This window comes from Palaemon carinicauda, chromosome 23, assembly GCF_036898095.1.
Source record: "Palaemon carinicauda isolate YSFRI2023 chromosome 23, ASM3689809v2, whole genome shotgun sequence".
Classification (NCBI taxonomy): Eukaryota; Metazoa; Arthropoda; class Malacostraca; order Decapoda; family Palaemonidae; genus Palaemon; species Palaemon carinicauda.
The window spans coordinates 109,976,244-109,989,686 of record NC_090747.1 but is presented as its reverse complement, the minus strand read 5'-3'; the positions used below and the strand labels follow the sequence as shown (position 1 = coordinate 109,989,686).

Genomic DNA, 13,443 nt, shown 5'->3' with positions numbered 1-13,443 from the left:
TTTCGAGTCTTCGTTCTGTAACAGATGACCCAGACCATCTCTTACTGTGCCCAGTGAGGAGTCTGAGGTTGTATCTTAAAAGAACAGCTGCAGTTCATCCCCAGGTGCAAGCCTTGTTCGTGAGCACTGGGAAAACGAAGAGAAGGGTCACCTGGAATACTATCTCGGCCTGGATTCGCAAGGTAATACATCTGGCCTTGAATCCTGACCCTTCTCCGTCACTTCGCCATAGAGCGCTTGATGTCAGGGGCATAGCTACGTCCCTGGCCTTCAAGAAAAATTATTCAGTGATGCAGGTCCTTCAAGCTGGGGTGTGGAAGCGTCAGACCACCTTCACGGCCCACTACCTGCAAGACGTTACACACAGGAGGCTCGATACGTTCTCTATCGACCCTGTGGTGGCTGCACAACAGCTGGTCTAACCTCAGGCTCCTTAATGGACAAGTAGCAGAAGGTTGAGGGCATTGTTACCTGGTTTTAGTCTTCGTGAATGAAAAGATCTGTTTGGCCCTTATTCTTTTCTTCATCCTCTCCTCCCTTGGAGAAAGCAGCATCCTGGGTTCTCTGCACAGCTGACCTCGAACCACTGCAGGTAAACCATGCTCCCTTGTGCTCCTAGTATTAATTGTAATACTGTCATGTCCCCATACCCTGACAAGGAGAGTCCTAGCCTAGATTTTCATCTGAAGAACTCCAGGTCAATTTCCTAGGACGAGTCACTTCCTCACCTTCACACACAGCTTATGTAGGCCGCAGCAGTTTCACAGCATGCTAGCGAGGAGCAGGGACTCCTTATTTCTTGAGTACAGTACTTACACACTCGAATATGGAGTCCCCTGGTAAGCCAAAGGCAGTATGGCAGGGACTTACCTCCCTACCTAAGGATTGAGTCACCCCATGTAAATAGCGTGGTTTGCATTTCAGTTACGGAACAAATGACAAATTCGTAGATAATTTGTATTTTTCTTAACTATACAAACCTTAGCTATTTACACATATTTGCCCGCCAGCCCTGTCCCCCGGGATAAGTCCTACCTCTAAGCAAAGTGAAGCAATCACCGGTGTGTGTGTGAGGGGGGGGGGGTAAGCTAGCTACCGCTCCCTACCCCCCGCTAACTAGCGGTGGGGTAGTAAACCCTCGTTAAAATTCTAATGGCTCGTCATTCAGCTACGCCAAAGTAATTACCCCATGTAAATAGCTAAGGTTTGTATAGTTAGGAAAAATACAAATTATCTACGAATTTGTCATATTTAACTATCGAGTTTTGCAAAATAGTTGAGATCCTAACAAACCCACCTAACATAACCTAGTAGTTTCCAGGTCACAGCCCCTAGCCAGGGGACAAGCCCCCCGGACCCCCTTCCCAGGTCACAACCCCTAGCCGAAGGCAAGCCCCCCGGACCCTTTCCCAGGTCACTACCCCTAGCCGAGGGCAAGCCCCCCGGATCCCCTTCCCAGGTCACTACTGTTAGCCGGATGCACCCTTCCCAGGACACAAACTAAAAGTAAATCAAATAAATCCTTTACCTTATGATAAAGTAAACCACAAATAAATACTTCCATTATGAAAAAGTAAATCGCAATTAATTCATTACCTTTTCAATCATCATCGCTTTTTTTTTTTCCTCAAAAGCTTTTCAGTAGGAATTAAGTCGGAATCGGACCTTTGAGGTATTATTTCGCTGTTATTTTTCAATTTTACATGGGTAACAATAGCTTTACACTGTACAGAGAGCATAAACAAAATTACGCTAAATTTCAAAATAGATTAATGTGCTTCAATTAAGTTCCCTCTTAGAGACGTCTTTACGAGACGGTGGTTAAGTTGAAACTGTAGACGAAGGTAGAACAACATCCGGGAACTTATGAACAAGTACTTGTAAGCTGTTTATTGGTTTAAAAAAACCCCCTGTCAAATACATCATTGTAAATACACAGAAAGCTCCCCTAACCATAGGAAAAATGCATGCGCAATAAGTCCCCTTCAGTCTCTGAGATGTAAATAGTGGACTTAGAGTGAAAAACATACTTCACATTTTAATAGAACGATATGTAAGTTATGCCCCAGCCCCTATCAAACATATAGAGAAAAATACCAAACTAACCACCACTCGTCCATTTCTTATAGCGAATTCCAGCTTCGCTAGAAATTAGAGTATCATATATTTACCTTGGTAAATATTTGTAATGAAACTATATTTTTTATGGCTTTTAAAAACGGGACCAATGTGTATTTTGAGGTGTTTAAAACGTTATTGATAATTTTTTCTGTCTGAAATCCTTAGGTTTTAAGTAATGGTGGGTCAAATACCGAATAGTATTAATGAAGCAGTCAAACATTGAAGCTTTTGTTCGCAAGGACTTCCGGATGCATAGGAAACATCCCTTTCCATATAATTTTCTAGAGCCGATAAGTGTTCCATCGTATCATAAGTATTGCATCACTTAATTGAGCTAATAATTTATGAGTATTTAAATGTTCTGCCATATGGTCGCTTCGCTCGCGATTAAACATTGTCTCATTGCTCCAGTGTTCTGGCAAGGGTAATAGGATTTGTTACAATTGTTAGCCCTGTGGGTAGTATTTCAGTGTTGATTATCAATTATTCAAACTTAAAATGTCATTACCTCAGTTATTATTACCCAGCGCTTCATGGTTATGGGTTTAAACGAATGTTCTAGTAATATTTTATTGATATACATTATGCTGATTTTAATCATTTTAGGAAAATTGTGTAAAGATAAAATAAAAGTTAGCTGTCAAAGGTAAATTCATGTAACAGCTTAGTATGCAGTATGCATTTTACAAAGTATAGACATTATCATCACTTATTAACCAAGTATTGCTACATCAGAATTGGGTTCGTAATACGACAGCTTAAAGTAAGCGAGGATATTGAATGCTTTATATTTATATAAATTGGTGCAATCTGAATAAGAAAAACTTATTAAAATCCACGGAAATCAATGATTACCTGAATATTGGCCAATGTATCATGTTGTTTGACTTCGTCCATGTTCCAATGAGATCTGACATGTCATGAGATGCCGTTTAGGTTCTGGTTGGCCTATTTAGCCATTTTTTTTCATATTGAACTTAGGAATGGGGACGATTCAGAAATCTGATTAGATCTCTTAGTGTTGATTAATCAAATTATCTAATTTAAAAGAATTTAATTGGAATAAGAAAAGTTGCCTTCAGTAGACATTGATTACTTTAGTGAAGCCTTTTACTCCTTTCTGATGAATCTTTGTTTCAGTATAATTTTACTTTAAATATCACTATAAATCTTTGGTTTTTTTTTGGGGGGGGGATGGGGCAACCAACTTCAAATTGTCACTTTTAGTTTTTTAGTGCGCTCTGTAGACTTTTATCAAATGCTAAAAGAAATCCATGCAGGAAAGTTAGTCACTATCTGAATAGGGTAGGGGTGGTAGGCCTAACGCAACTGTAAAAGTGCTTTAATAGGTAAATGTTTACACTATCACCACTAAATTTACGACATGTATACAAATCCTGGCGATATTGTTTTTTCAGAATAATTTTCTTGTATAATTTTAGTTGCAAGGAAACAATTTGCCTTTGAAATTACTAATTTTACTTTCCTATTTTCCTTTAGCACTAAATTCGACCATTATGAAATCATCCTCAGCGTCTTTTTCATTGGCAAGTAAATTTTTTTAACCTTTCACCTTCCATCATTTTAGAAGCGATTCTACAGTTTTTCAGACTCATTTTCATGCCTCAAAAAACTCATTTCATGAGGGAAAGGGAAGGAGATTTCATGAGGGAAAGGTTAAGGAGGAAGGCTATCTAACTTAAGGTTTCCCCTAACTTGAATACCATGGCCCTATCTTCCATGGTGGCGTGCAACACCCCCTAAAACCCCTGTAAACTCCCTCCATGTTATCGTGTTCTTTCCTTGATTCAATTTTCTTAGCTTAGGCTACTGTTTGGAGGTGCAGAGCAGGCACTGGATCATCGAGCATTTCTTCAGGCTGTGCAGTTGCTTGCCGAGTCTCATACAAGTACAGCTAAGAGGCTTCCCAAAGGAAAAAGTGCAGCTAAAAATTGGGATGAGCTTTGTGACTTTTTATAAACAAAAACTATGGCTTGCCCGTAGACCCCTTGATATCTCCATTTTGGATATGGGTCAGAGGACACAAATGCTCTTAAGTAATTCACTTTCAGGTGCTTTTACTGGTTTAAATGCAACAAAAGGTGGCCCAAAGGTCAGAGTAAATTGTTAACCTGGCTAAACTTACTTCAGGATGATAGGCAGAAGTGTAACACTGTCACAAGGTTGAGAAACTGCCGGTGATCAAAGGAACAATGAAGCTATGTTTACTAATCTGTTTAATGCCACCAACAATCACATTTGTTTTAAAATAATGCCACTTCTGCACTTGAATTTGATGATGCGGGGGTTGGAGCTCTGTTCTTGAACGAATAGTTCATCACCTCAGAGCTTAAAGACCGTCAATAAAAAAAACAAAAAAAAAAACTTGTTAACAATAGGTTGTGGTCCCTCTAATGAATAAAAAGAATAATTAAAAAGAGCACTTATTTTAAAAGGTTCAAAATACTTTTTTCTAAGAATATTTCCTTGTAATCACAAAGAAAGAGCACTGGTAATATTTCTTGGTTTTCAATAAACATTTTGTGATGCCACCTCCATACGTAGTTTTCTTCCGGCAACAAATAAAAATTCCCACAGTTTGGGACCTTCACAATTAGGCTGAAATTATGCCTATGCGAATAATTATTAGTAACCACTTCATTCTTTAAACACCCACAAATATGTGTAATATGCATGCTCGCAACCAGAACAGACACATCATACACTAAGTAGAGTATATGGAGAACTGTGGGAAAAGACATCTTAGGAGAATCTCATTCTAAAAGGTAGGTAATCGACCAAAAAATAAGTCATGTGACAGTCAAGATGATGCTGATAGATCATTTGTACAAGATTGCAAAAGGCAGAAAAGAGGTTCAACTAAAAAGAGAAAATTGGAAATTTGAAATTAAAAATTGTTTTATTCAGGGGAAAACTTTGTTTACAACAAATGTTACATACAATATAAGAAAGTGTCGAAGTTACTAATATGTATTGTATAGTGTTGATATATACCCTTTAATGAAGGTTATTGTTATGATACAGTGCAGGTTAGGCTAGATAATAGTGTATGATACAGGAGGCAAGTTAAGAGGACCTGATGCCCTAGATTAGGTTAGGTGGGTATAGTTATGTCAAGTGATATCCATGTATTTCATTACTCTTTCCCTTCCCAAAAACCCTAATTACTTACTTTTATCCTTCATTTTTGTTGATCTCTGGGGTCACATATCTCAGAAACTTTATTTGTTTCTACACAAAATACAAAACTTCCGTTCTTTGCATAAAAGAAATGGTGCAAGCTGGCATATGGCTATAAAGATTTTGGTGTCGACAACTGTTACCAGGGGTAGCAGGAAAAAGCGTTCTCCCTCGGTCACTCATACCTTCTCTACTTTGATTTCAGCTGTGGTTAAAATCAGACGTCTATCCACGTTCTCAATGGCTGGCTAAAATTTAAAACTTTTCCTTTTTCTTTTCAGGTGTGATTTGGTATGTGATTACTTGAGGGTGCACGACATGTGTGTACTTTTAGGTCCCTGGAGAACAGAGACTCTCACCGTCTTTGCCCTTCATGCATAGGACACTCCTGTTCGGAGGCTTCCTCTTGCCCAGAGTATAGGGAGTGGTTATCCTCCCAGTTGGAGTGGTATGGCAGGAGAAGAAGTAAGTCTAAAAGGGATTCTTTGCCTTTAGGGTTTTCCTCAAAGTCTAAGAAATCCTTACTTCTTTCTCTCTCCATTGGTACTCTCCTCTCTGACACTCTCGAGCAATCTCCCCCAGGAAACGGTCATAAGTGATGGCTGTTGGACTATGTCAACCTTCAGGTCAGGCCTCCTCTTCCTCCTCCCTAATGTAGCAGAGGAAGCTGCCTCTTGGGAGGAGACCGTATAGTAAGATGCATTGCCTCTGCTGCGGCCATTCTTGGGACTTTGGATCCCCCCCCTCTAAAGACTGGATTTTGGTGTTGGCATGCTCTCCCTCCAGGGTTAGTGCACACGCTGAGCTTGCTAAACACGAGGAAATCTTCGTTTATCCTCCCACTTCTGAGCTCATTGTCCCTCTGTTGTTTTACGTTAGACACCCTTGCAAGCATCAAGCATAAGAGTTTGTCCTCACCCGAGAGCCCACCTCCTCAGGCTGCTAAGAAGCGTCAGCGCACTTGATCTCTTCAAAACAGTGCTCTCAGCAGGAGCACCCAGTAGATTTTATCATCATCCTGCAGCCCAGTGTGTACCTAACCTTGCCACTGGGCTCTCACGACACTCTTAGTATCCAGCGTGCGCAGTTACCCATGGTAACTTGCCAGGCACTCTTTGCTAGTCAAAGCTCACCAGGTATGTTGGCATGGAGTAGCATAACAACTCCATGCACAGGCGAGCGCAATTTACCCCTCCACGTAGCTCACAAGACAGTCATGTGCACCTGTCACTTGTGCTCCTTTGGTGGGCAGTGACCATTGCGCAATAGCTTACAGGTTTGCTGTGCAGCCCATTAGTTGGCTCTTGATTGTTTGTGATCACCTGTGTCTGTACTAAGGGGTGCGCGCGGAACCAGTTTAGCGCACTTTTGATGCATCCCCACTAGGCTCACGCTCCATTTCGGCAGCATTCCATCTGTGAGCCAGCTGTGCCAGGGTTGAATAGCTAGGTAGGCTACAGATCATCTGCATATATTAGTCTACAGGTGTATCTAAACTGTGGTTGATCGTTGGCACAGTATAGATGCTGAAAACTATTGGGGGCCAACGACCCCTCTGGGAGGCTGTTTTTCTGTTTTCAGACATCTGATTTTCCTACCATCCATTTCAACAAAGAAAAGTCTGTTACTCAGCAGTGACTGGATAATATGCACAATGCCAAGGTTAAGAATAACTTTGGCAAGTTTCAAAAGAAGCAGCCTGTGGTTCAGTGTGTTATAGGCTGCTATTAGGCAAACAAATACTTCCCTTGTGGTTTTCCTAAGCTCAAAGTCATCCTCAATACACTGAGTGAGGCTAAGTACTTGGGAGCAGTAGGATCTTCTTGTCATGAAGCCAGCCTGGTCTGGTGATAGTTGTTCTTTGACTGTGGGATCTAGGCAGGCCATCATCATGCAATATGTATAAAATGCAGAGGAGAGATATTGGATGATATCTCTTAGGGATCATTGGGTCTTTGCCAGGCTTTAGTAAGGCTACAACCTTAGGCAGAAGAACGTTTACTTCTTGTCCCCTTCTTTCTTAATATTTTATACGTAAATAATGTACCATTAATTTCTGTATTCATAATTAAAGTAAGGGTATAATGAAAGAGAGTCTTAATTTATTGTTTGTCATGGAATTAATATACCCCACCCAATTATTCATGTCTTAAAACATGTATATTTGGAAATGTGGTAAAATGATAATTTGAGCTGCAATCCAAGAATATTGTATTGCTTGTGTATGTGAGATTTATTTTGTTATGGTGGTAACCATTTACAATACCTGTACTTTTAATCTTATGTTGTATCCGACATTCACCTTGAACGTGTTTGAGATCAAATATGATAAATATATTTTTTTTAGCCTTGTCAAGGAATGATTAATAAGCTCAGAGTGAAGAAGGATTTGAGCAATAATTATATACTTATAAATAATACGTATTCCTCTATAGTATTAAGCTCCAATGTTTTGAAGTACCTAAGTGAAGTGTGTTTGAAGCATCTCTCTTTTGATGAAAGATAAGAAAATTTTGAATCGCTAGTTTATCATCTTGTTTTTTGAAAGAATCTGTTTTTTCTGTGAAGTACATTATTTTACTTTTAATTTATGAAAATTTTAAGAACCTGTTAATTACTGATACTGTGAAACTTACTCTAATATGTTTTTATTCTAGGAATTCCACCTAGGATGCATTACCATCGTGATCAGTAGCAGTTACTTTCGCCACTAAATGCTTCAAGACATAAATCTTCAGAAAATTCAAAGTACTGTACTGTTGTAGGACTACTGCTGAGTTTGTTGCTGTGTAATTTGTATGTACAGTATTATGAAACTGAACATTTGTACCATCTTATACTGTACTGTTTAGACAAAGGTATGTACGAAGTCATGTTTATCCTGGTCTATTATGTTTTTTACTCATGAATGTTGCTGAAGTATTGAGAAGTCACAATACCTGTGGATGCATATTTTGGTGTACCCTACCATTTTTATTAATTTGTAAGTAAATGGCAACTGGTTTAATGAGATAGTGTAGTAAAATAATAGAATAGCATCCAAAAGATTACTTGTTTGTACACAAATACAGAACTTCAGCCTTTAAATAAGGTATTGATACCAGGGCATCTAAAACTCGGTCATTTAACTTTTATCAAGGTGTCGTAAGTTACCGGCTGGTATCCTGTAGGCACTCATACAAACTTGTCTTTTTCCAATGCAATGTGGTTTTATTTATTTATTTTTTTTTTTTTTTTTTTTTTTTGGCCTGAAGTTGAAGCTGGACTTCCCAAGGAATGTCCAGTAAATGCAGCGCTTCCATAGTGGGAGAGAGGGGGATCATCATACTTTGTGCCCTTTATCAATGGGGCATGTATGCTGTTTAGACTCCTCTTGTGGGGAATGTAGGGAGTGGTCACCCTCCCAGTGGCAGGTGTATGGCACAAGGGGAAAGAAGGTGGCTGAAGTTTAAGACTTTGCCCTTGAGCTCACATTTGAGTTTGAAGGAAGTGAATAAACTTGCTGTTTAAATTCACGTTACTCTTTCCTCTGACCCTTCACCGTAGGTCTCCTCTGGAGGTAAGAGTGTTGGTGAATTAATTCCTGGTAAAGTCTCGGGCTTGAGAGACTTGCTTGTTTCCCCTATCAAAATTGATGAGGTTGTCCTTAGGAAAGATCCTGCCAACAATAATTTACTTGCAATTCACGATGCTATGCTACACCTTTGGACTTCCCTTGGACTAAAGGGTTCTCCATTCAAAGAAGGGCTAGCTCTAGCATTTAATCCAGTAAGGGGATCGAGACAATTTCACACAATTTTGACCTACAGTCTGAACTTGAGTTGTTGCCTAACATTCTGCCCTCAAGTCAGGCTTCCTTGTTTGTCTTACACTCTACTAGGTCAACGAGGAACTCTGTATCAGAAGGAACTGGCTTTCCTTCCCAAAGGAGATGCTATAGCCTTTCCAGCTATGGTAAGTACTCTTTTCCTTGAAAGTCTCTAGGTCAGGGTGTGCCCTCACTTTTCAATACTCGTTCCCACGAGCAATATGTCTCTGAGCGCTCGAAATGTCTCGGCTCGCACTTCGCCTCAACAAAGTCAGAAGAACTTGCCTCACCAGACCTTGTAGGTGATATACACACTCAGTAGATTTTGTGCAGATGCGCCAGTTAGATAACTGAGAGATGGTAAATGCAACTAACTTTATCTTATAGATAAGTTTCCTAATTAAAGGACAAGGGCTTGTATCTGTTTATGAACAAATAAAAAAATTGTAGAATTTTTATTTTTTCTAATTATACAAATAAGAGCTCTTTAAGTTATATTTGCTGCTGCTACCACCCTGCTAATCTGAGGTTTAAGGTCCAAGTGGTTAGTCGGTGTGCTTGGGAATGGTGGGGTGGGTACTTCTCCGCCAACCGCCACTAACTACTGACACCTCGTTATAAATATAACAGCTGAGTTCTAGCTATGCTGAAAGCATACTCCTATTAAAGGACAGGTTTTTATAGCTAAGAATAATACAAATTACTTTAACATTTATGATTTTACTCATGTTTTGAACAAAGTTACTTTTATAATAGAGCAGATTCATGACTGGAGTAAAGTTAACAAGGCTTCTGATGGTAGACCTTTAATATGCTACTGTAACATTGTAATTCAATTTCAAAACATTATTGCCTGTTCTTGGATTTTGGTTTTCTTAGATCATTTGTTTAGGCAGTTAGCTGCTTAGTGACTAAAATTTCTTATTTACTTTTGCATAATAGTTTGGTATTACTTTTTTGGAATATCCAAATTGAGGACTAGTAAATAGAAAAATTTGATTAATTTTTTAAGTAGAAAAATAAACATTGATATTAGGTTTCTGTTAAGCATGTGATATCTGTTAAGTGTGTGACCATGATCGGAACTAATTTGTCTTCAAGTTTCTCGGTACCCACCAATTAAATTGCGGGAGCCGCAATATATTCAGAAAGTGGAATTGGTTAGAATTTTGTTTTTTCTTGTACAAAGCAAGAAGGGTTGCAACACCAAAACCCTTTTTTGTTTCGGGTTACTAGTTAGCATCATCATCTATTGATGCAAAGGGCCTCGATTAGATTTCACTAATAGTCTCTTATCTTGAGATTTTAAACCAACACTTCTACTTCATGCTTCATAGTCCTCAGCCATGTAGGCCTGGGTCTTCCAACTCTTTTAGTGCCTTGTGGAGCCCAGTTAAACGGTTGGTGAACTAAGCTCCCCTGAGTAGTGTGAAGAGCATTTCCAACCCATGTCCATCTACCCCTCACCATGATTCCATGCACATATGGGATTCTAATTTCTTTTATGGTATCATTTTTAATTCTGTACTTTCATTTAATTCCCAATATTCTTCTGAGGGCTTTATTTTGAAATCTACGGAACCTGTTGGAGATTGGTAAGTGTTTAGCAGTACACAAGTCTAATTTGCCTGTTCCAAAAACCTGTTGTATGTTCTATTAGGGGTGCTCAAAACTTTGCAATTTTGATGTGCATCTTCAGTAGCACATAGGTTCTTGATTATCTGTTGGGAGGTATGTATAACCTTAGATATTATTATTAAGGGGGCCACTCGTGCAGTAACAGGTATTTTAAACATCTAATATAATTTCTCTCTTAAAAGTAGATGCTGCTTTCTGCTTATAATGTTTTATATATAATGAATGCACCTTTGACATGTGCTGTATTGATAATTCAGGCAAGGAGGGAGTTATTAATTATAGCAAAGCAAGGAATGGGATCCTGTTTTGTTTTCTTGAAAAACTCCAATTTATGGTTTCTCAGGGTCTATACTGTATCCTATGATTCATAGCTTACTTGTATATTCTGTATTGTATTTGTGTAGGATGATTATTTTAGGTAAATATTGTATTGGTTATTTGTTTGAGTTGTTTTTTGATATTTTTAATCATTTACTAAACTTTTAATTATACCTTATATAGGGTTGTTGGTAACTATGTGATAACCTCCCTGACTGGTGATGGCCAGACTGGGGTTTGAGTCCCGCCCTGACTCATTAGTTCTTTTAGTGGCTGCAACCTCCCATCCTTGTGAGCTAAGAATGGTGGGTCAGTTTATAGGGAGCCTACAGGTTTACCTGCTGAGTCATCAGCAGCCATTGTCAGGCTCTCCCTGGTCCCAGCCTGGATGAAGTGTGCCGAGGGTGCTAATCATTATGTAATGTATATATTGTCAGTCTCTATGGCATTATCCATTATCCTGCTTGCTAGGCCAATGGCACTGTCCTTTGCCTCTGCCGTTCATGAGTAGCCTTTAAACACATGTAAATTTTAATCTTATTTGTATCCTTTTGAAGGAATGTTGAATAAATTCAAAGTAAAGGAGGAATTGGGCATCACCTCATAGAAATCTTTCATAGTCCTGTACTCGATATTAAAACATTGCAGTGTTTAGACGATGGTGGAGCAAACTTAGAATTCCATCTTATTTATTGGAGGTCATTAAAAAATAGGAAGAATTAAGAAAAATTTTTACAAGAAATTTTTTTTTTTTTTTTTTTTTGAGAAATTTTCTGAGTAGGACCTTTTTTATGGAAAAAATCAACCTGTACCTCATTGATACTGTAAAACTTACTCTGATGTGTTTTATTATAGGAATTCCACCTTTGAAGGAGTACCATCATGTGTGATTTGTAATTGCCATCAAGACCATAATCTTCTGTAGCAGCATCATGATCAGTGAAAAATTTATTATATAAACTACTAAATGGATGAAGGCTTAAATTTTTAGAAAATCTGAAGCACTGCTGGTCATTGTACTGTAAGTCCGCTCCCTTTTTATCACTATAATGGGACTGTCTAATGTAATTTCATTTCTCTCTCGGAAACTTCACTCATCCTCTTTATACAATGACTTCACTCCTTATATCTTGATACTGTAAATCTCTTCCTCCTTTTTGTACTGCAACTTAGCTCCTCTTCTTTGTACTGTATTTCTTATTCTTTTGCCATTCTGCTTCTTCTCTCTTTAAACTCTGCTCTTTCTATTTTGTTAAAATAAGTCTGCTCCTCCTGTTCTAGCACAATGGCACTTCTGTATGGCTACTGAAATTTGGCTCCTCTGTTTACTGCAACTCTACTCCTCTCCTCCTGCAACTTTTCTGCTTTCTTTATACAGCAACTTTGCTACTCCCTCTCTTCCTGTACTTTTAATCCTATGTTGTATCCGACATTCATCTTGAACGTGTTTGAGATCAAATATGATAAATGTATATTTTTTTAGCCTTGTCAAGGAATGATTAATAAGCTCAGAGTGAAGAAGGATTTGAGCAATGATTATATACTTATAAATAATATGTATTCCTCTATAGTATTAAGCTCCAATGTTTTGAAGTACCTAAGTGAAGTGTGTTTGAAGCAATGTCTCTTTTGATGAAAAATAAGAAAATTTTGAATCGCTAGTTTATCATCTTGTTTTTTGAAAGAATCTGTTTTTTCTGTGAGGTACATTATTTTACTTTTAATTTCTGAATATTATAAGAACCTGTTAATTATTGATACTGTGAAACTTACTCTAATATGTTTTTATTCTAGGAATTCCACCTTGGATGCATTACCATCGTGATCAGTGGCAGTTGTATTCGTCACTAAATGCTTCAAGATATAAAACTTCAGAAAATTTGAAGTACTTTACTGTTGTAGGACTACTGCTGAGCTTGATGCTGTTTAATTCGTATGTATTATGAAACTGAAAATTTGTACCATCTTATACTGTACTGTTTAGACAAAGGTATGTATGAACTCATGTTTATCCTGGTCTATTATGTTTTTTACTCATGATTGTTGCTGAAGTATTGAGAAGTCACAATACCTGTGGATGCATATTTTGGTGTACCCTACCATTTTTATTAATTTGAAAGTAAATGGTAACTGGTTTAATGAGATAGTGTAGTAAAATAATGGAATAGCATCCAAAAGATTACTTGTTTGTACACAAATACAAAACTTTTGCCTTTAAATAAGGTATTGATACCAGGGCATCTAAAACTCGGTCATTTAACTTTTATCAAGGTTTCGGCAGTTACCGGCTGGTATCCTTTAGGCACTCATACAAACTTGTCTTTTTCCATTGGTTTTTTTTTTTTTTTTTTTTTTTT

At 38.1% G+C, this 13,443-nt stretch overlaps 1 long non-coding RNA gene across 2 annotated transcripts in view; it reads left to right on the top strand.

The window, feature by feature from the left end:
* LOC137617363 (uncharacterized) overlaps nt 1-13,443 on the top strand; it is a 136,260-nt gene that overhangs the window by 18,987 nt on the left and 103,830 nt on the right. The window contains exons 2-4 of one of the 2 annotated variants that reach the window (XR_011039643.1): nt 7,980-8,180; nt 11,942-12,107; nt 12,881-13,019. This is a non-coding gene — a long non-coding RNA (uncharacterized lncRNA). The remainder of the gene's footprint in view (nt 1-7,979; nt 8,181-11,941; nt 12,108-12,880; nt 13,020-13,443) is intronic. The other variant, XR_011039644.1, reaches the window with a different exon arrangement.